The sequence below is a fragment of the Trachypithecus francoisi genome, unplaced genomic scaffold (genome assembly GCF_009764315.1).
Source record: "Trachypithecus francoisi isolate TF-2019V2 unplaced genomic scaffold, Tfra_2.0 Lachesis_group4, whole genome shotgun sequence".
Lineage (NCBI taxonomy): Eukaryota > Metazoa > Chordata > Mammalia > Primates > Cercopithecidae > Trachypithecus > Trachypithecus francoisi.
This window is the reverse complement of record NW_022681469.1, coordinates 108,135,174-108,157,837: the sequence shown is the minus strand read 5'-3', so window position 1 is coordinate 108,157,837 and position 22,664 is coordinate 108,135,174.

Here is a 22,664-nt window from a genome sequence, read left to right as displayed (position 1 = left end):
AAACCTAGCTACTCGGGAGGCTGAGGAGGGAGGATCACTTGAGCCCAGGAGTTCAATATCAGTATGGACAACATAGCGAGACCCTGTGTCTACAAAAAATAAGAAAATTAGCCAGACATGATGGTGCACACCTGTAGTCCCAGCTACTCGGGAGGCTGAGACAGGAGAATAGCTTGAGCCCAGGAGTTCAAGGCCGCAATGACCTATGATTGTGCCGCTGCACTCCAGCCTGGGCAACAGAGCGAGACCCTGTTTCTCAATAGACAGAAGATAGATAGGGAGATTAAATCAATAAAATGGAAAGTAAACTGGCTGTTGAGGTTTACAGTTAGCAGGAGTGGAGCGGGTTGGCGTTTATCTGTAGACCATGTTGGGTGACAGTACCCAGCGTCACTGAGAAGAGGCTCCGTGTGACTGCCTCTGTGGCTTTCTGGTGGGTTTAGCTCCAGTGCCTTCACCTTCAAGGACATGACTGACCTTGAACCCTCAGGTTTGATGGGCCCCGTCTTGGTAAAAGTGTCAGAGGAGGCTCTGGAAACATCTGGCTGAAACTCCTTTGCTATTTCTGCTTCTAAGCCGTCGTTGGCGAGACGGTTGCAGTCATTTCATGGTGTCGGGCACCCTGCTTGACCTGTCTTCCTCGTGTGTGGTGTTTGTCGCCACTGCCCAGTCCCTGGTTGCTGGCCATGCTCGGCTGGGATGTCTCCCCAGTGTCCCCTGTGTGTGGTGTCCCTGTGTTTCTCAGGCTCAGCTGGGCTTGTGTAGGTCTTGGCCGTTGAGTGCCTGCCTGCCTCAGGTCTCCACTGTATTAGACACCTCCCGCCTTCCTTTCTGAAGCTTCACTTTCTTTTATTTTTGTTTTGTTTTGTTTTTGGAGACAGGGTCTTGCTCTGTCATCCAGACTGGAATACAGTGGTGCCACCACAGCTCACAGCAGCTTCAACCTCCTGGGCTCAAGTGATCTTCCCACCTCAGACTCCCAAGTAGCTGGGGTTACAGGTGACGCCCGCCCACCCCGCTCATTTTTTATTTTTAGCCGAGATGAGGTCTCACCGTGTTGCCCATGCTTGTCTCAAACTCCTGGACTCAAGTGACCCACCTGCCTCACCCTCCCACAGTGCTGGGGTTACAGGCCTGAGCCATCACACCTGGCCCCTCCAATTTTTTTACAATGATAAAATTTTTAATTTTAAACATACCATCTTAACAACTGTGAGGTGCACCATCGTGTGGCATTAAGCACATTGACACTGTCGTGCCACCATCACCACCATCATCTCCAGAGCTTTCTCATCTTCCCAAACTGAAACGCTGTCCCCATTCAGCACTCACTCCCCGCTGGTAGAAGGCAGCAGCTTCTACTCTCTGATTTCCACTGCCTGAGCTCCCTCATAGAAGTGGAGTCGCACAGTATTGGTCCTTTTGGGACTGACGTACTTCACGTCATGCAGTGTCCCCAGGTTCATCTGTGTCCTGGCAGGTGTCAGAACTAACTTCCTGTCTGAGGCCAAATAATGTCCCATTGTGTGGACAAGGCAAGCTTTGTTTATCTGTTCATCATTCGTTGGACGCTGGCTGGCTTCTGCCTTCCTGCAAAGGTGAATCGAACGCTGCTGTGAACAGGGCATCAATGAATCTGCTGAGGGCTTGTTTTCCATCTTCTGGGCATGGCCCTTGGTGTCTGCCTCTGCTGGAGCACCTCCCCAGGGTGCGTTTGTTTATAGGATGTTTAGAGAATGTCAGAACCTGCTGGGCAGTTCACTCACTAAGGGGGGCCCGCGTCCCCTCCATTTCTGCATTCCCAGTTCTCGGTGTGGTTCCTCTGAGCGTCGGTTTTCCTGAGCATCTGAGGTGTTTGCAGGGATGTGGAGGGGTTCCTGGAGAAGACACCACCCACATCCATGCACCTGCCCAGATTCCCGGGCCGTGGTTGGGGCCACTGCCCATGGGGATGACTCTAGATGGGAGAGGCAGAAAAGAGCCTGCTGGGCCGAGGGGAGGCGTCTCTGGGAAGAGAGGGAGGTGTGCACGGGGAGAACCTGCTTCCTTCGATTCTTCTCTGTTTCCCTGATGTGCAGCACCACACTGCGTGGAGACATTTGGCTCTGTTTTTTTTCTTTTTTTTTTTTTTTTTTTTTTTTGAGGCGGAGTCTTGCTCTGTCGCCCAGGCTGGAGTGCAGTGGCCAGATCTCAGCTCACTGCAAGCTCCGCCTCCCGGGTTCCCGCCATTCTCCTGCCTCAGCCTCCCAAGTAACTGGGACTACAGGCGCCCGCCACTCGCCCGGCTAGTTTTTTGTATTTTTTTTAGTAGAGACGGGGTTTCACTGTGTTCGCCAGGATGGTCTTGATCTCCTGACCTTGTGATCCGCCCGTCTCGGCCTCCCAAAGTGCTGGGATTACAGGCTTGAGCCACCGCGCCCGGCCTGTTTTTTTTCTTTTTCCACTGAAACACAGCAAATTATACATTTTATAAAAATTGGCATTGTATGACTGGAAAATTTAACTGTAAACTTAAAACTCCTTTACCCTGTTGGCCCCCATCCTCCAGCTACGTCCACACTTGGAGCACGGTCATGAGAACGACAGTTGGATGTGGAGTCATGTCACAAAGCCCTGTCTCTTGTGTGATGGCTGCACTTCGAATCAGTGGGAGGGCACCTCGCCCGTTCACAGCTAGGCAAGGCCTGGGCTGGGCGGCCTGGCTGCTCCTGGACTCGCCTCCCGGCATCCGATGCTGTGTATTTTCCATCTGCCCCAGGAATTTGACACAGGTGTGACTTGCAGTTGTATGGGTGACGCCTCCCTTCCTCTTTCCTCTTAAAGCATCTCAGGCTTCTTCATTCGCTGATACAATCCCCAGTGGATATTTAGTGGAGTTTGCTCTAGCGCTCTTGCCACTGATTTGGACTATTGGAAACATTGCAGGTTTACTTTTGGCCCCTATGTCTTGGTGGAGGGTAAGAGTTAGGATTTGAGTTTATCTTCCCGGTGAGGTCCGAGCATGTCTGTGCGCTGAGGTGGGTGATTTGGTGAAGATGGAGCTTTAACCTAGCTCTGCCACTTAGGAATCGGAATACACACACACACACACACACATATACACACACACACACGCACATACACACACATACAGACACACACACATACACATATACACACACAGACACACACACGTACACACACACAGATACACACACATACAGATACACACACACCACACACAGATACACAGACACACACACACACATACACACACACACATACACACACACAGATACACACACATACATACAGATACACACACATACACACACACATACACAGATACACACACACACAGATACACATACACACACAGATACACACAGATACACATACACACATACACACAGATATACACACACACAGATACACACATACACAGATACACACACACAGATACACATACACACACACACATACACAGATACACATACACACACATACACACACAGATACACACACACAGATACACATACACACATACACAGAGATATACACACACACAGATACACACATACACATACACATACACACACAGATACACACACAGATACACACACACACACAGATACACACACACCCCGGGATATTTTTCTGGTTTCCTGCTTCCAGAGAGTGTGGGAGTTGTATTCCGTGTTCCCTCCTGCAAATTCTCCAATGAGACCAGCTGCATTCATTGGGTCCTGGATGGCGGCGCCTCTCTATCTCCACCCTGTCTCCTGCCCTCAGGTGAGAGGCTGGCAGGGCTGCTGCAGGGGTAGAGAGTGAACGCAGGGTGGCTAAGCCCTGGTCCCTGTGAGGGGCAGCGACGTGGATGGGAGCAGCCGTCTGAGCTGGAAGCTGTGGACATTGTCCTTGTGTGGGTCCAAGCAAAGTGGGTGGCGTGTGTATTTTGTGAACATGTGGTCCGCTTCCTGGTGCAGACCAGGTCTCCCCAGAGGGACCCTCCTGAGCTGAGCTGCCCGGGGCGCCTGTCCCTGGATGTGAGCTGCCTTGGTTGTACCTTGGTGGGGGGACCTTTCCTGGATCTGTTGGTTCAGCATGATGACAGGTGTTTCCCTATGGCAGGATGCTGGAGTCACACCAACATCCCTAGAGTCTTCTCCCCAGTGTCTCTGAAAGGAAGCCCGGGTTCCTGGTGGTGCTCCCTTCCACGTGTGCTCACCCGCCTGGATGGAGGCAGCCCGGGGAGTGGCTGAGACTCTTGGCAGAGAGCTGGGGACACTCTGTTCTCATTGGCAGCCCTACCCTGAAGAATAACAGACTCCCAAATATCACACAGGCTGCAGATACCGCCCAGCCCCCGAGGTTGCCATGACCAGGCTGGGGCGATCCCGTGCCCATTATCCAGGGGTAATTTTTGCTCACTTATTTATAAGCCACACATCCTTTTCTACCCAACCAAACCTAAGAATATCAAAAGGGAAAGCTTGGCTTGCATGGACGTAATTAATCTAAAAGTGTTTAAACGTTTCTCCTGAATGTTGGAGTGACCGCTTGCATACATCTGTTGTGTTTTGGCTGTGTGCATTCCTCCTCCTGGTCAGACAGCCCATCTCTTCCGCCCTCTCCCTTAGCCAGGAGGGCTGAGCCAGGCCCTCCCCACCCAGGCCCAAGGGCAGATGCACCTGAGCCATTGCCCGCCATGGTTGATACGGGGCGGGGCTGATTTCCCAACCTGGACCCCTGAGACCCAGGGCCCTTTGCTGTGAGTCTCTGGGAAGGGGTTTTGGCAGGCGGAGGGGATGGAAGTTAACAGTGCTGTGGCCACCTGAAAAAGCCATCCCGGGACTGAGACCAACTGCTGAGGGAGGAAGGACCACGAGATGGGGGGGCCGGGACGGGGTGAGTACCTGAAGCCGGTTCCACCTGCGCTTCTCAGCTGTGCGCCTCAAGGAATTTGCACTCGCTTCAGCTAATTCGGGTTGGATTTCCAGCGTTTCACATACAGGATCTAGACTCATGCACAACTGCATTAATACATTGGTGTTTGATAAACTAGGATTGAAGGAGTTCCATCAATGAAGAGAGAAGCCGCGTGGCCTGAGGAATCAGGGCACTGTTCATCTGGACACGAGCCATTTCTTAGCATCATGAGATTTTAGAAGCATGTTCTTACTCTGCCAGGGCCCAGGGATGGGTGAGGCTCTCCTGTTGGGATACTGTTTCACCAGCAGAGATTAATTGGAGAATGTGTGATTTTTTTTTCCCCTTTGGAAATAATTTCTTCTTTTTTTTTTTGACAGGGTTTCTTTCTGTCATCCAGGCTGGAGTGCAGTGGTATGATCATAGCTCACTGCAGCCTCGACCTCCTGGGCTCAAGTGGTCCTCCCACCTCAGCCTCCCAAGTAGCTGGGACTATAGGCATGCACCACCATGCCTGGCTACTTTTTAAATTTTTGGTAGAGACGGGGTCTTTCTATGTCACCCAGGTTGTCTCAAACTCCTGAGCTCAAGCGCTCCTTCTGCCTCAGCCTCCCGAAGTGTTGGGATTACAGGCGTGAGCCACCGCACCCGGCAGGAGTAATTTCTCAGTGCAACTCTGATGGGGAGGTTAATGAGGAAAGGACACCTGGTTTGAAGTCTTCTCCGTGTCTGTCTGTGGGCGCTGCTGATCTGAGCCAAGGCACCATTCCGCAGGCATGCCTGAAATGACTCCCGTGGCTGTCATGGTGCCATCTGGAGAGCATTTGCTCACTGTAACGGTCCTGTCACACTTGTCTGATGAGGATCTGTTGGTTGACTTTGACAGTGATAAATGAACACAGCCTATCTGGGTGTTTTTGCACTTACAGTTTGGGGGTTTGAAGTGCTGGCTAGAAGCTGACGGGGTATGTGTGTGCAAGTGTGCGTGCAAATGTGAGTCTGTGCTTGTGTGCAAGAGTGTGTGTTTGGAGAATTGGATTTGAAAATTCTAGCTCAGCTCTTTGGGGTCGTGTTTGATCTGAACTCAGTGAAAGGCAGAGGGCCCCAGACTTTCCCGGGATGATGGGAGCTGGGCACCCCGGATGAGGCTCGGGTGTGAGTAGGAGCGGGGTGGGCCACTGAAGAGAAGACAGAGTGGGTCTGTAGGGCCAGCCCGAGGTACCCACAGTGGAGGGTCTGCAAGCTGATTTGGGGGGTGGCGTTTTATACCTGTAGTCACTTTCTATTTTAGATAGGATTTCACCTTCACACTTATAGAACTGCCAAGAAGAACGCCACCGCTCAGGTTTATCTGGTAGAATAAGCCGTTTGAACAAAGGTCTGGAGGTTGCACAATCCTGTGTCATTCTGGATTTGTCTTGGGGTCGGGAGTCAACGATACTTCTTGTGCCGTCATTTCTCCGGCCGTGTGAAGTTACCACCTCGTGAATGGTAATAAGTTAGTGTGTCTAAATGCACTTTGAAATCCCAGAATAAAAAAGGCCAGGCCCTGTCTTTTTTCCTTCTCTAAGCACCATCCTTGCTTAGCAGAGACACGGCTGCGCTTCTCGGGCTCTGGGGCAATGTTCTGCTTATAATGTTTCACGAGGTTCAAAGCGTGCCGGCCTCATGCTCCATGAGAGCCTTGCCCTGGGTCAGCAGGGGCGGCTGGGCTTGACTCGAGAATTCCCACAGGGCCCGAGGGAAGACCAGAGCGAGAGGGAGGCATGTGTGGAGCCCTGTGTGGCCTGTGATGTCAGGGTGGCATCCAGGCCTGCCTGGATGGGGGAGGGAGACAGCAGAGCTGCTACCTGCTCACCCCAGACCCAGGGGCTCAGGGAGGAGCGGCCTTCCAGCCTGTCTCCTGCCCCTGGCTGGAGTTCATCTTGTAGGCATATTTGGAATAGGAACCTTGCAAATGCTTTTTTCACTCGTTTAAATAATAATGATAAGAATATGGCTGTGGGGGGCGCCTTATGCCTATAATCCCACCATTTTGGGAGCCCAAGGCAGGTATTGCTTGAGCGCAGAAGTTCAAGACCAGCCTGGGCAACATAGTGGTCTCTACAAAAGCTAAAAGAAAAAGCCGTGCATGGCGGTATGCACCTGTAGTCCCGGCTACTTGGGAGGCTGAGGTGGGAGGATTGCTTGAGTCTGGGAGGTCAAGGCTGCTGTGAGGCATGATTGCACCACTGCATTCCAGCCTGGGTGATAGAGTGAGATCCTGTCTTAAAAAAAAAAAAAAAAAAAAAAAAAAAAAAAGATGTTGTATTTTATCATAGAAGGCCATCCTGTTTAGGAGAGTGGGTTTCTCATAAGAAAAAAAAAAAAAGGTTAACCTTCTAAGTCTATTTTCTTGGATGAATTGCGGTGGTGGTAACGGTTTTAATTGATGTTAATTTCAATTCTTTTAAAAGTTGTGGTTAAAATATATGCAACATAAAATGTACCCTCTTCAACATTTTTAAGTGAACAGTTCAGAGGTATTGAGCACATTCAGGTTGCCTGCCACCATTACCACCATCCATTTCCAGAATTCTCTCCATTTAGCAAAACTGAAACTCTGTCCCCGTTAAAACACTAGCTCCCCATTCCCCACTCCCCACCCAGCCCCTGGCACCAACCATTCTACTTCCTGTCTCTGGATTTGACTAGGGACCTACCGTGAGTGGATTTGTACAATATTTGTCCTGTTGTGTCTGGCTTCTTCCATGCAGCCAATGTCTTCAAGGTTCACTCATGTTGTAGTCAGAGTCACCTTCCTTTTTAAGGTTGAGCGATACCCCATTGGATGGACAGACCACATTGCATCCATTCACCCACCCACAGACACCTGGGTGGCTTCCATCTCTCGGCTCTTGTGAATAACGCTGCTGTGAATGCTGGCGTGCAGATACCTGTTCGAGTCCCTGCTTTTTTTTTTTGAGAGGGAATCTCGCTCTGTCGCCCGGGCTGGAGTGCAGTGACGCGTTCTCAGCTCACTGCAAGCTCCGCCTCCTGGATTCAGGTCATTCTTCTGCCTCAGCCTCCCCAGTAGCTGGGACTACAGGCACCCGCCACCTCGCCTGGCTAATTTTTTGCATTTTTGGTAGAGACAGGGTTTCACCGTGTTAGCCAGGATGGTCTCCATCTCCTGACCTCGTGATCCACCCACCTCAGCCTCCCAAAGTGCTGGGATTACAGGCGTGAGCCACCGCGCCCGGCCGAGTCCCTGCTTTTAATTCTCTGGGGCAGGGTCCTCAACCCCTGGGTGATGGACCGATACCGGCCTGTGGCCCCTTAGGGACTGGGCTGCACGGCAGGAGGTGAACGGCAGGTGAGCGGCAGGCAAGCAGCAGGCGAGCGAACATTCCTGCCTGAGCCCTGCCTCCCATCAGATCAGCGGTGGCATTAGATTCTCATAGGAGCAGGAATCCTACTGTGAACATTGCACACCAGGGTTCTCTATATGACAGTCTAATGCCTGATGATCTGAAGTGGAACAGGTTTTTTTTTTTTTTTTTTTTTTTCCAGTCTCGCTCTTTCACCCAAGCTGGAGTGCAGTGGCACGATCTTGGCTCACTGCAACCCCTGATTCCTGGGTTCAAATGATTCTCCTGCCTCAGACTCCCAAGTAGCTGGGATTACAGGCGCCTGCCACCATGCCCAGCTAATTTTTTTTATTTGTTTATTATTATTATTTTTTTTGAGGTGGAGTCTTGCTGTCACCCAGGCTGGAGTGCAGTGGTGCAATCTTGGCTCAGTGCAACCTCCACCTCCTGGGTTTAAGCCATTCTTGTGCCTCAGCTTCCCAAGTAGCTGGAATTATAGGCGTGCACCACCACGCCCGGCTAATTTTTGTATATTTAGTAGAGGCACGGTTTCACCATGTTGGCCAGGCTGGTCTCACTCCTGACCTCAGGTGATCCACCCGCCTGTGCCTCCCAAAGTACTGGGATCACAGGTGAAACCAGTCCCTGGTGCCAAAAAGGTTGGGGACCATGGCTCTGGAGTATATGCCTAGGAGTAGGAGTGTGGGGTCATGTGGTAATTTATCTTTAATTTTTGGAGGAATTGAATTTCAGTTCTTATTATTACCAAAAATACTTAAATTTCTTACAAATGGCGTGGGCAAGTAGCACACAGTCAGGACTCTGCAACCGAGTTTGCCTGCTTGAATCCACACATAAGCACAGGAACGAACACAGAGCTGCTTCCCTCCCGTTGGGTCTCTAGCAGACAGGCAGGTATGCTGAGGGAGACACCGTTCTCAAACTCCAGGCCAGGGTGGTTTCCGGAGGGTCCACCGGTGGGCTCATCTCTTCTCCTTCAAGTCATAGATGATGCCTTTTAAAGAAAATGACACCAGCCAGGTGTGGTGGCTCATGGCTGTAATCCCACCACTTTGGGAGGCCGAGGCAGGCAGATCACCTGAGGTCGGGAGTTCGACACCAGCCTGGCCAACATGATGAAACCCCGTCTCTATTAAAAATACAAAAATTAGCTGGGTGTGGTGGTGGGCACCTGTCATCCCAGCTACTCGTGAGGCTGAGGCACGAGAATCACTGGAGCCTGGGAGGCAGAGGTTGCAGTGAGCCAAGATGGCGCCATTGCACTCCAGCCTGGGCAACAGAGTGAGACTCTGTCTCAAAAACAAACACAAAACAAAGTGCCAACCTCTGGGCTGTCCCCTCCTGGCCTGCCTTGTTCCTGGGCTCACTGGGGTCCTTCACTCTGTGGCACTGGCCTCAGCCAGCACCAAGGCTGAAAGAGCCCATTCAGAGGCCAGAAAGAAACGGTTAGGCTCGGAAACTGTGGGCCAGGCCAAGACAGAGAGATTCTGAGGCATGGCTCTGGAATGGGTTTTTCCACCTACAGGCAGTCCAGGACGACGGCGTTGGGAGATGGCTGGGTGGAGAGTCTGCAGGAGGCTGCAAAGCAGAATCCCCCACTCCCCCCGGGCTCCTTCACAATTGGTGTGTCCTCGTAGAGCAAGCAAGTTCTGCGAACCTGATTCAATCATCTGAGGTTCTTCCCAGGAAAATTATAGTGGGAACTCTGGCTTTGATGCAGCTGCTTTTATTTCAAAGCAGTTTGCAAAAAAAGAAAAAAAAAATACTGGGGACTTAAAAACCAATCTGGATGAAACAGTTTTTGCCATTCCGATTGGTTTTCTTCCCGCATGTCTTCCTTCCAGTAGGTTTCCAGAAAATTTTGGTTTCAAAATGTTGGGGCACAGATTTGCAAAGTGGATTTCGACGTGTCGGGTTTCAAAAGGGGCCGGCTCTGAAAGTGGTCTGGGCTTCTAAAAGGTTTGATTGAAAACTGGTTTGGTTCTCAGACATTCCAGAAGCTTCTCCCGGAGTCCAGAGCCCCCCAGTGGTGCTTTGGGAAGGGGACCAGGCAGGGCGTCCTGGTGAGTGGACGCAGGGCGGGCAGAGTCACCCTTGCCCTGGGAGGTTGTGGAGGGCTTGGCACACCCTATCTCAGGCCTGGCTCTAGGTGGATGTTTTGTATCTTCAGAAATCAGCTCCTGTGGGATATTTCTCCTCCAGCCGACCCCGCCCCCCAGGACATTTGAGAAAAGGGTGCTTGTCTCTTGGTGAGAGGGCCGGGCCACGGTTCCTTCAGTTACCCTGTTCCTACGGGCCCCTTTCTTTTTCCTTTTCGAGGCGGAATCTCACTGTGTCGCCCAGGCTCACTGCAACCCACACCTCCCAGTTTCAAGTGATTCTCTTGCTTCAGCCTCCCGAATATCTGGGGTTACAGGTGTGTGCCATCACATCTGGCTAATTTTTTGTATTTTTAGTAGAGATGGGGTTTTCCCATGTTGGCCAGGCCAGTCTCAAACTCCTGACCTCGTGATCTGCCTGCCTCGGCCTCCCGAAGTGCTAGGATTATAAGCGTGAGCCACCATGCCAGGCCCCTATGGGCCCCTTTCATTCCTGCCTCAGCCTGCACGCCAGGCTCCCTGGGTACCCGTCCACAGGTGTCACCCTTTAAGGAGAAAGTGGCCTGAGGCTGGAAACAGGACTTTGTGGGGAAGGACAGTGCATGTGAGAAAAGGCGTGTTGATGGGCACGCCAGGGTTTAGTGGACGGCTCTTTGAAGTCATGGGCTGAGCCAGAAGGAACTGTCATGATGATCTGTCTCATTTCCAGATGGGGAAAGGGAGACCCAGGCTGCAGTGACCCGGAGAGGGCCCACAGTCAGCGGGAACCCAGCCCTGGCTTTGCCCAGACCTCTCAAGGGCACTTCGTGGGAGCATTGCTGGCCGTTTTGGCATCTGTCCCTGGCCTTGCCCCCGTCCGTCTCTGCACAGCCCGGGTGGGTCCAAGCCAGCCCCAGGTCTCCAGGGTCCCAGCCCAGCCTCTAGAAGAGCCAGCAGCAGGGCTGGAAAGGAGAGCACAGGCCGGGCCTCGGGGCTGCCTTAGACCCTCAGGCCGTGGACAGGGAAAAGCGGAGAGTTGGAAAAAAGGACACACAGCTGAACGCCAGCCGCAGTCTGGGGAACAGGAGCCTCGTGCGACTCTCGGAGCGCTGGCCAGATTGGCAGAGGGGAGGAGAGAGGAAAAACCCAGGCTCTGAGGAAAAACCTCTCCAGCCCAGGGCGTGGCCTGGCATTAACCCGCTGCAGCCCCAGGAAGTGGTTCCACCCCGGGCAGCCAACAGGGCGGTGCCTGAACTGTGTCTGTGAATGACAGAGCCACTGCCTGTCCCTCAGGGCTCAGAGCTGGGGTTGTGTCCAGGGAGCCCGGGGTGTGGGGTGTGCCCATGTCGGGCTTCCTGTTCCTTACCTGCCGTGAGAATGAGATGTCCAGGGACCTCCCTGCTCCAGCTGGGGCCTGTGGGGCTTTGTCTGATGTCCCGAGCACCTTGGAGATATCATTTCTAACATTTTAACCCAGGAATCCCCCACCAAGGGACAGAGCGCAAGGACATGATGGAACAGAAGAAGTTCAGGTACAAGATCGACCCCGTGGGGTGGTGAGTGCTATAGCCCGGGGCCTCACAGCCTGACTTCCCTGTAGGAAACTGGAGTGGTCCCAGTGCCCACCGCCAATGCTCTGGCTCCAGCATCCCCGCCTGGTGGATCTGTTCCACACAGCCTAGCCTGAAACATTGCCTAGCCGCTGGGTCCAGTAAGACAGAGCCTCGAGTCATTCTGCCGAGAGGATCCAGAAACAGACATTTTCTGGGGTCCTGGAGGCTTCTGGCCCACGGGGAGCCCCTGGGTCCCAGCGATCCAGCCCAGACATGCTGCGGGGTGCAGGGCCCGGTTGCAGGGCAGAGGAGAGTGGCCCCCAGGGGCCAGCAGCACGAGAGGCACACTGAGGCACACTGGCGGGCCTGGGCTGCAGAGAGCCTGAGGGTCATGGGGTAGCTGATGGAGGCAGGAAGACCCATACAGCTGCGACCACTGAGGCTGGTGCTGCGTTTTCCCAGGGAATTGAGTGTGGGCTGCCACCATCCCGGCCACTGGCTTCCTCCAAAGCCTCCTCCTCTTACATCAGCAAATCTCCTGTTCGGTGACCCCCTCAGTGACCCTCTGTCTTGCCTTCATGGTCCTCTGCATGGAGGATTTAGGGTCAGCGTGGGGGTCAGAGGTCATTTTCCATACCCCCTTGAAGGTAGCTTCTTGCTGTGGTCCCCACACTCTGACACCCTCTTGTGAAATGAACACTTTGTTGTTGTTGTTGTTGAGATGGAGTCTCGCTCTGTCACTCAGGCTGGAGTGCAATGGCACGATCTCGGCTCACTGCAACCTCCACCTCCCAGGTTCAAGTGATTCTCATGCCTTGGCCTCCCGAGTAGCTGGGATTACAGGCGCCTGCCACCACGGCCAGCTAATTTTTGTATTTTTAGTAGAGATGAGATTTCACCATGTTGGCCAGGCTGGTCTCGAACTTCTGACCTCAAGTGATCTGCCTGCCTCAGCCTTCCAAAGTGCTGGGATTACAGGTGTGAGCCACCGCACCCGGCCACAAACACATTTTTTTTTTTTTTAAACAAGTGAAAACAAGTTTATTAAGAAAGTTAAGAAACAAAGAATGGCTACTCCATAGGCAGAGCAGCCTGAATAAACACTTTTTTTTTTTTTTTTAAGCAGAGCCTCACTCTGTCACCCAGGCTGGAATGCAGTGGTGCAATCTCAGCTCTTGGCTCCCTGTACCCTCCACCTCCTGGGTTCAAGCACTTCTCCCCCGAGCAACTGGGACTATAGGCATACACCACTATGCCCGGCTAATTTTTGTCTTTTTTTTTTTTTTTTTGAGACGGAGTCTCGCTCTGTCACCCAGGCTGGAGTGCTGTGGCCGATCTCAGCTCACTGCAAGCTCCGCCTCCCGGGTTCACGCCATTCTCCTGCCTCAGCCTCCCGGGTAGCTGGGACTACAGGCGCCGCCACGTCGTCCGGCTAGGTTTTTTTGTATTTTTTAGTAGAGACGGGGTCTCACTGTGTTAGCCAGGATGGTCTCGATCTCCTGACCTCGTGATCCGCCCGTCTCGGCCTCCCAAAGTGCTGGGATTACAGGCTTGAGCCACCGCGCCCGGCCTAATTTTTGTCTTTTTAGTAGAGACAGGTTTTCGCCATGTTGGTCAGGCTGGTCTCGAGCTCCTGGCCTAAAGTGATCTGCCCTCCTCGGCCTTCCAAAGTGCTAGGATTACAGGCATGAGCCACCGCGCCTGGCCACAAACATATTTTAAATTTGAACAATAAAGGAACTGGACCAGGAAGTGTGGAGCTGGGGAGACTCTGCTCTCACCAGGTGCCTTCCCAGCAGGTTAGCTCTGCCTCCCCCTGCACACCTTGAATGGCGGGGGGCTCCCTCTCTCACGGCCCCTGCCAGGGTGGATAACCAACTTCACTCTTACACCCAGCTACATCTGCCCCCTGTTAATGGCACCCACCAGTCCTTGTCCAAACCTCGAAGCTCAGGACCTCACAGAGCACCACGTCCTCTTCTATGTCAGGTGCACCCGGATATCAGCAAACAGCAATGTCTTCTCTACCCAGGATTGAACAAAACACATTCCTCCTATGAAAGCCGATAAGACCGGCGTCAGAACAGCCTGCCTTCTGCCCCAGCGGCTTTAGGGGACACCGGCCACCCACCCTCAGCTGCTTCCTCCACTTCTTGGAGAATGTTCGGGATGTGGGTGGAGGCTGGCAGAGAAAAGCTAGTGTAACCTTCTGCAGGGGTTTCGAGCAATTCTGAATCTCAGCTGGTGAGGAGGCCAAAACCCGCTCTGCGTAGCAGACTGGTCCTCCTCTCCCCTCCCCTCCCCTCCCCTCCTCTCCCCTCGCCTTGCCTCCCCTCCCCTCGCCTCCCCTCCCTTCTCCTCTCCTCCCCACCCCTCCACTCCCCTCTTCTTCACTCTCATTGCCCAGGCTGGAGTGAAATAGTGTGATCATACCTCACTGCTGCCTTGAACTCCTAGGCTAATTTTTATTTATTTTTATTTATTTATTTATTTATTTTGAGATGGAGTCTCACTCTGTCACCCAGGCTGGAGTGAAGTGGCATGATTTCGGCTCATTGCAGCCTCTGCCTCCTGATTCAAGTGATTCTCCTGCTTCAGCCTCCCAAGTAGTTGGGATTACAGGAGTCCACCACCACACCCGGCTACATTTTTGTATTTTTAGTAGAGATGGAGTTTCATCATGTTGGCCAGGTTGGTCTCGAACTCATGACCTCAGGTGATCCACCCTTCTCGGCCTCTGAAAGTTCTGGGACTACAGGCGTGAGCCACCGCGCCCAGCCTTCTTTTAAAATAAATATACATTTTTTGAGACAGTTCCTTGCTCTGTTGCCCAGGCTGAGGTGCAGTGGCACGATCATGGCTCACTTTAGTCTCCACCTTCCAGGCTCAAGCCATCCTCCTACCTCAACCTCCTGAGTAGCCGAGACCACAGGTGCCCGCCACCATGCCTGGCTGAATTTATTTTTTGTGGAGACAGGGTCTTGCTATGTTGCCCAGGCTTGTCTCAAACTCCTGGGCTCAAGTAATCCTCTTGCCTTGACCTCCCAAAGTTCCGAGATTACAGATGTGAGCTGCCGTGACTGGCCTGGTCACATCTTTAATGAAATTGGACTCTGTGTTGTCCAGACACCTCACATATTAAAAAAAAAACTGGGGCCAGCAGCAGTCACACGTCCCAGCCCTTCCCTGAGCTTGGGCCTGGTGGGAGTGTGGAGACAGCAACACAGGGTCCCTGCGTGTGCAGACTGGCTGCAAGGCTCAGGGGTGTGCATGCGTGCACCCGTGTGTGTGCACCTGTGTGTGTGCATGTGTGTGCACAGGTGCACGGGCGTCTGTGTGCCATTTTCTTACAGGAAGGTGTGGGCAGATGACCTGCTGGAAGTGCAGGTTCACATGTCCTCAGACTGGCTGGTGCCTCACGCTGGCTTCTGGCTGTGACCAGGGTAACAGAGAGAGCAAAGAGGTCCTTTCCTCAGGTGGGTGGAGCGGGGCTTGGGCACAGCGTGCAGAAATGAGTGTGGACTCGGAAGACCCTGTCCCGCTCGTTTCAGTGTCCGGGGGAGGTCTCGAGGTCATTGCCCTACAGAAACCAGGCTGGGTGTGGTGGCTTACACTTGTCATCCCAGCAGTTTGGGAGGTGGAGGCGGGTGGATCGCCTGAGGTCAGGAGTTTGAGACCAGCCTGGTCAACATAGTGAAAGCTTATCTCTACTAAAAATACAAAAATTAGCTGACTGTGGTGGCGGGCGCCTGTAATCCCAGCTACTCAGGAGGCTGAGGTAGGAAAATTGCTTGAACCCGGGAGTTGGGGGTTGCAGTGAGCTGAGATTGCACCATTGCACTCCAGCCTGGGCGACAGAGTGAGACACTGTCTGAAAAAAAAAAAAAAAAAAAAGAAAAAAGTAAGCCTAAAGAATTCCCTCCCTGGGTCCAGGGTGCCAGCTCTTCACACCTTCCCACGAGGGTGCCTGCTGGGACAGTGGGAGGGGCCCTGCAGGGGTGGAGATGCTTCTGAGCGTTCCAGGCAGGCAGGCACAGGCGGGAGCCCCTGGAGCTGTAGCCCCCTCACCCACGGCTTCTGACCCTTTCCTGTGTGGGTCTCAGACACGCGACCCCCCCCGAATGTCCGAGACAGTGTAGCTTCTTCATCTCTGACATGACCCGAATTTCCTCAGGGCCCCCCACTCCCTGGGGAACAGGAAGAAAACATACATTTCACCCTCGCTGATGTACACAGCACACAGGCACCCACATACACACTTGCACACGTCCAGTGTCTCAGCTCGTGGCCACTTCTGCCCCGTTGCCCGTCTTTGTAGCAGGACACAGGTGTGCACCTGGGGCCCAGGGCTCTCATCCAAGCTGCTATGTCCCCCCACATCCCACGCTGTCCCAGGCATCCAGCATTTTCTGCCCAGAATCATGGAAAACTCCCCTCAGGCCCAGACAGTGCTGAGCCCAGAGGCTGAGCCCAATCCTGCAGGGCTTGGGGGAGGTGGGCTGCGCTCAACTTCCCCCAGCCTAGCCTGGCATCTCCTGGACCCCCACAGAGGTGGCAGCTCAACCCCTTGTGGGTTTTTTCTTTGGAGGGACAGACTCTTGCTCTGTCACCCAGGCTGAAGTGCAGGGGCGCGATCTCGGTTCACTGTACCCTCGGCCTCCCGGGTTCCAGTGATTCTCCTGCCTCAGCCTCCTGAGTAGCTGAGATTACAGGCGCCCGCCGCCACGTCCGGCTAAGATGTATTTTTAGTAGAGATGGGGTTTCGCCATGTTGGCCAGGCTGGTATCGAACTCCTGACCTCAGGTGATCCACCCGCTTCAGGCTCCCAAAGCGGTGGGATTAAAGGCGTGAGCCACCATGCCCAGCCCTATTCCAGGATGTTGGCTCTCTGTCCTGGGCAGGGCGCTTCCGGGCCCCTTTGATTCTGGCCACAATGCTGAGCCTGTCCCGCAGCCTGGGAGTGGCCCCCAGACCTTCCACTGCCCCAGGAAGGGCTGATACGACTGTTTTCCCCCCAACCAGTGAGACCTGTGCCTGCCCAAGGAAGGCGTGAGCCGGGCCACTTAGAGGAGTTCCCTCCGGGGTGGATCCACCTCTGAGTCTTGGGCCTGCAGCCCAGCGCAGGACTCCTGGAGGGGCTGTGTGCGGCTGGGCAGGCCGGGCCCAGGGCATCTTCCACCAGGGGGCAGCCACGGCTCAGGAACGTGGCCTGCGGCACACCCTCGGCTAAACGCGGCTGCACTCTGGGCACGGGGTGTGCGGCCAAAGTGCATGTGCACCTGGTAATTCAGTGTCCCTCATGGGTCCGAGAGCCCTGAAGTCACACGAGTGAGCGTCCCTCCAGCCCTGAGGCCACCGTCCCGGGCCTCTGCGACACGGTCCCTGTGTGGGTGGCTGTGCAGTCCTAGTTCTGGACAGGCCGTGGGGGCACAGGAAGTGGCTGCTCAGCCCCCTGGGCGGCTGGACCTGGAGGGCACGGGGGTGATCTGGGGGCCCTGTGGCAGGGCTGGGCCCAGTCACCCAGGCTCTGACGCCCTCATGATTCCTGTCTGCTGGGCTCCACAGCGCCCTGAGCACCATGCTGGCCACGCCGGCCGGAGCTGTCCTCCTCCCGCCAAATACTGTCCATGAGGACAACCTGTTTCCAGTTTGAACCGAGTTCACACTGACTCCACCAGTCGCTTGATGTTGGGGTCACCGCTCTGGGCCCCTCTGGGGAACTCGAGGAGCTGAGTGGCTCCGACTCCCCCAGGCCTGAAGCCCCAAGATGCGCTGCCGGGAGCACGCTGGCTGAGGCCTCTCTTTGAGCCCTTCCACCGCAGGTGGCCGAGCACACAGTCCAGCCGGCTGAGGTGGCCCCAAGGGCAGCAACGTGGCATCTCTTCCCACTAGTTAGTGACTCTACCCAGGCCTCTGATCCCGAAATCCACTTTTCATGCCCTGTGGAGCCGGCAGCTGGAAGCCCCTTCAAGGATCCTTTGCTAAAGCAGAGGCCTTTCGTGGGGAACAAAGGCCTCTCCCGGCAGCCCTGGGGCAGGTCCTCTAGCTCGGAACCACAGCCCCAGTGTGACTCCACAGTTTCTGCCCGAGGAGCGTCTTGTAGGCCTCCATGGGGGGTACAAGGAGGTGTCGGGGGAAGGAGGCAGCAACCGCAGATCAGAAGCTGGAAGCAGAGGCCGCTCAGCAAACGACAGCCGAGCTGGAAAACCCAGTCCCAGGGCTGTGGGGAACGGGGGCCGGCCTCACGGGGGCTCCCCAGTTTTCCCTTCCCTTCCCTTCCCTTCCTTCCTTCCCTTCCCTTCCCTTCCCTTCCTTCCTTCCTTCCTTCCTTCCTTCCTTCCTTCCTTCCTTCCTTCCCTCCCTCCCTCCCTCCCTCCCTTCCTTCCTTCCTTCCTTCCTCCCTCCTCCCTCCCTCCCTTCCTTCCTTCCTTCCTTCCTCCCTCCCTCCCTCTCTCTCCTTCTCCCTTCCTTTCTTTGACGGAGTCTCACATCTTTGCCCAGGCTGGAGTACAGTGGCACAATCTCAGCTCACTGCAACCTCCGCCTCCTAGGTTCAAGCGATTCTCCTATCCAGCCTCCAGAGTAGCTGGGATTACAGGTGCCCACCACCACGCCCGGCTAATTTTTGTATGTTTAGTAGAGACAGAGTTTTACCATGTTGGTCAGGCTGGTCTCAAACTCCTGACCTCAGGTGATCAGCCTGCCTCAGCCTCCCAAAGTGCTGGGATTGTAGGTGTGAGCCACCAGGCCCAGCCTGCAATTTATTTTCATACATTCATCGTATATCCTGCTACCTTACTCAGCTTTATTAGTTCTAATAGCTTTGGGGGTGATTTCTTAGGATATGCAGGACGCTCATCTGTGCGTAAAGATGGTTTTACTTCTTCCTTTCCAATCTAGATGCTTTTAATGTCTCTCTTTTGTCTTATTTCATTTTGGTTTTTCCTTATCACACCGAGTAGAGCCTGCAGTGTAGTGCTGAATAAGAGTGGTACATCAGATGTCCCCCTCGCTTTGTACCCCTGTTAGAGGGAAAATATTCTGGCATTTACTCTTATATACTTTAGCTGGGCCAGGCACAGTGGCTCATGCCTGTAATCCCAACACTTTGGGAGGCCGAGGCGGGAGGATTGCTTGAGCCTACGAGTTTGAGACCAGCCTGGGCAACACAGCAAGATCCCGTAAAAAATGCAAAAAAAAAAAATTTAAGTTAGCTGGGTGTGGCGATGTGCACTTGTAGTCCCAGCTACTTGACAAGCTGAGGCAGGGTGGTCCCTTGAGCCCAGGATGTCAAGGCTGCAGTGAGCTGTGATTGTGCCACTGTGCTGCCACCTGGGCAGCAGAATAAGACTCTGTCTCCAGAAATGTATATATATTAAATATAAACATTTTAATATATTGTATATTTTAAATATATTTTTGTGTATTATATAATATTTTATATATAATATACATATTAGCTGTACATTTTTCATAGATGCCTTTATCAGCCTGAGGAAATTCCCTTCTATTTCTAGTTTATTGTGCGTTTTTATCTTAAATAGGTTAGAATTTCTCAAGTGCTTTTCTTTTAGCTATTGAGATGGTCATGTGGTTTTGTCTTTTATTTCATCAGTGTGATGTATTACAGAAATGGGTTGTTGAGGGCCGGGCACGGTGGCTCACGCCTATAATCCCAGCACTTTGGGAGGCCGAGGCAGGCGGATCACAAGGTCAGGAGATTGAGACCATCCTGGCTAAAATGTGAAACCCCGTCTCTACTAAAACAAACAAACAAACAAAAAACTAGCCGGGCGAGGTGGCGGGTGCCTGTAGTCCCAGCTACTCTGGAGGCTGAGGCAGGAGAATGGTGTGAACCCGGGAGGCGGAGCTTGCAGTGAGCTGAGATCCGGCCATTGCACTCCAGCCCTGGTGACAGAGCGAGACTCCATCTCAAAAAAAAAAAAAAAAAAAAGTGATTGTTGAATATTAAGCTAACTTTGCATTCCTAGAGTAAATCCCAGTTGGTCCTGGTGTGTGATCCTTTTTATACGCTGCTGATTCGGTTTGTAATCTTCTGTTAAAGATTTCTGTGTCTATGTTCATGAGGTTAGTCCTCTGTACTTTTCTTTTCTTTTCTTTTCTTTTTTTTTTTTGAGACGGAGTCTCTCTCTGTCGCCCAGGCTGGAGTGAGTGGCGCGATCTCAGCTCACTGCAAGTTCCACCTCCTGGGTTCATGCCATTCTCCTGCCTCAGCCTCCCGAGTAGCTGGGACTACAGGCGCCCGCCACCTCGCCCGGCTAGTTTTTTGTATTTTTTAGTAGAAACAGGGTTTCACCGTGTTAGCCAGGATGGTCTCGATCTCCTGACCTCATGATCCGCCCGTCTCGGCCTCCCAAAGTGCTGGGATTACAGGCGTGAGCCACCGCGCCCGGCCCTCTGTACTTTTCTTGTAATTTTCTGACCTTGGCAGAAGGGTAGTACTGGCTCAGAGTGAGGCAGGAAGCACTTTCTCCTCTTTTATTCTGTGAAAGATTTGGTATTATTTCTTCTTTCAAGACTTGGTAGAATTTACCAGCGAATCTATCTGGGTTGAACTTTTATTTGTGAGAAGATTTTTTTTTTTTTTTTTTGAGACGGAGTCTCGCTCTGTCACCCAGGCTGGAGTGCAGTGGCGCGATCTCGGCTCACTGCAAGCTCCACCTCCCGGGTTTAAGCCATTCTCCTGCCTCAGCCTCCCGAGTAGCTGGGACTACAGGCGCCCGCCATCTCGCCTGGCTAATTTTTTGTATTTTTTTAGTAGAGACGGGGTTTCACCGTGTTAGCCAGGATGGTCTCGATCTCCTGACCTCGTGATCCACCCGTCTCGGCCTCCCAAAGTGTTGGAATTACAGGCTTGAGCCACCGCGCCCGGCCTTGTGAGAAGATTTTAAATGACTAATTCAATGTCTTTAGTTGTTATAGATCTTTTCCAATTTTTGGTTTCTTCTTAAATCTGTTTTTAAAGTATGTGCCTTTACAGGAATTTATCCATTTCATCTAAGTATTTTACTTTGTTGGTATACAGCGTTCGTAATATTCTCTAATAGGCCTTTTAGTTTCTGCAAGGTCCATGACATCCCCTCTTCAATTCCTGAATTTGATCATTTGTATGTTCTCTCTCTCTCTCTCTCTCTTTTTTTTTTTTTTTTTTGAGATGGAGTCTAGTTTTAGATCTCTGTATTTATCCTACTTTGGGTTGACCGAGCTTCTTGAAATTGTAGATGAATGTTGTTTTAATCAAATTTGGGAAATGTTTGGCCATTTTCGTCTTCAAATACTTTTTCTGCCCCTTTCTCTCTCCTGGGACTGCCATTACATGTATCTTGGTACAGCTCATATTATCTCACAAATCTCTGAGGCTCTTTTCATTTTTCTTTAAATTTTTTTTCTCCATTCTTCAGATTGGATAATTTTTTTTTTTTTTTTTTGAGATAGAGTTTCGCTTTTGTCGCCCAGGCTGGAGATGCAATGGCACGATCTCAGCTCACCGTAACCTCTGCCTCCAATTCTCCTGCCTCAGCCTCCCAAGTAGCTCAGATTATAGGCGTGCGCCACCACACCCAGCTAATTTTTGTAGTTTTAGTACAAACGGGGCTTCACCATGTTGGCCAGGCTGCTTTTGATCTCCTGACCTAGTGATCTGCCCACCTCGGCCTCCCAAAGTGCTGGGATTACAGGAGTGAGCCACGGCGCCTGGACCAGATTGAATAATTTCTATTCATTGATCTGTGGTCAAGTTCATTGTTTCTTTTTTCTGTCCTATGACATCTGCCCCTTTAGTGATTTTTTTTTCATTTCAGTTATACTTTTCAACTCCAGAATATCCGTGTGTTTCTTTTTTATACTTTTTTCACTTCTTTTTTTTTTTTGAGATGGAGTCTCGCTCTGTCGCCCAGGCTGGAGTGCAGTGGCCGGATCTCAGCTCACTGCAAGCTCTGCCTCCCGGGTTTACGCCATTCTCCTGCCTCAGCCTCCCGAGTAGCTGGGACTACAGGTACCCGCCACCTCGCCCGGCTAGTTTTTTGTATTTTTTTAGTAGAGACGGGGTTTCACTGTGTTAGCCAGGATGGTCTCGATCTCCTGACCTCGTGATCCACCCGTCTCGGCCTCCCAAAGTGTTGGGATTACAGGCTTGAGCCACTGCGCCTGGCCTTCACTTCTTAAATATAATCCATGGGGTCACATTTTTTATATTTCATTTCTTTATTGAGTGTCTCTATTTGCTGATTCATTGTTGATATGCTTTCCTTTCATTCTTTACACATCATTTTCTTTAGTTCTTAGAACATCTTTATATTGCCTGCTTTGAAGTTTTGGTCTGAAAAAATCAGCATCAGAGGACACTCAGGGACAGGTTATTTTTGGAATGGGGATCATAGATTTGTGTTTCTTTGTATATCGTGTAATGGCTTTGTGGAAAACCAGACATTTTAAATGATACACTGTTGCAGCTTTAAAGTATTATTTTTCTCCCTTGAGGGCTGTTGTTGCTGCTATTTTTCTGTTTGTTTGTTTTGTAATTTGCCTCAACTTAGTTTGTGAACACCGTCCCCCCTCCATGATGTGCAGCCACTGATGTCTCTGAATGTGGATTTTTTTTTTTTTTTTGAGATGGAGTCTTGCTCTGTTGCCCAGGCTGGAGTGCAGTGGCGTGATCTCCACTCACTTCAATCTCTGCCTCTCAGGTTCAAGCGATTATCGTGCCTCAGCCTCCCAAGTAGTTGGAATGACAG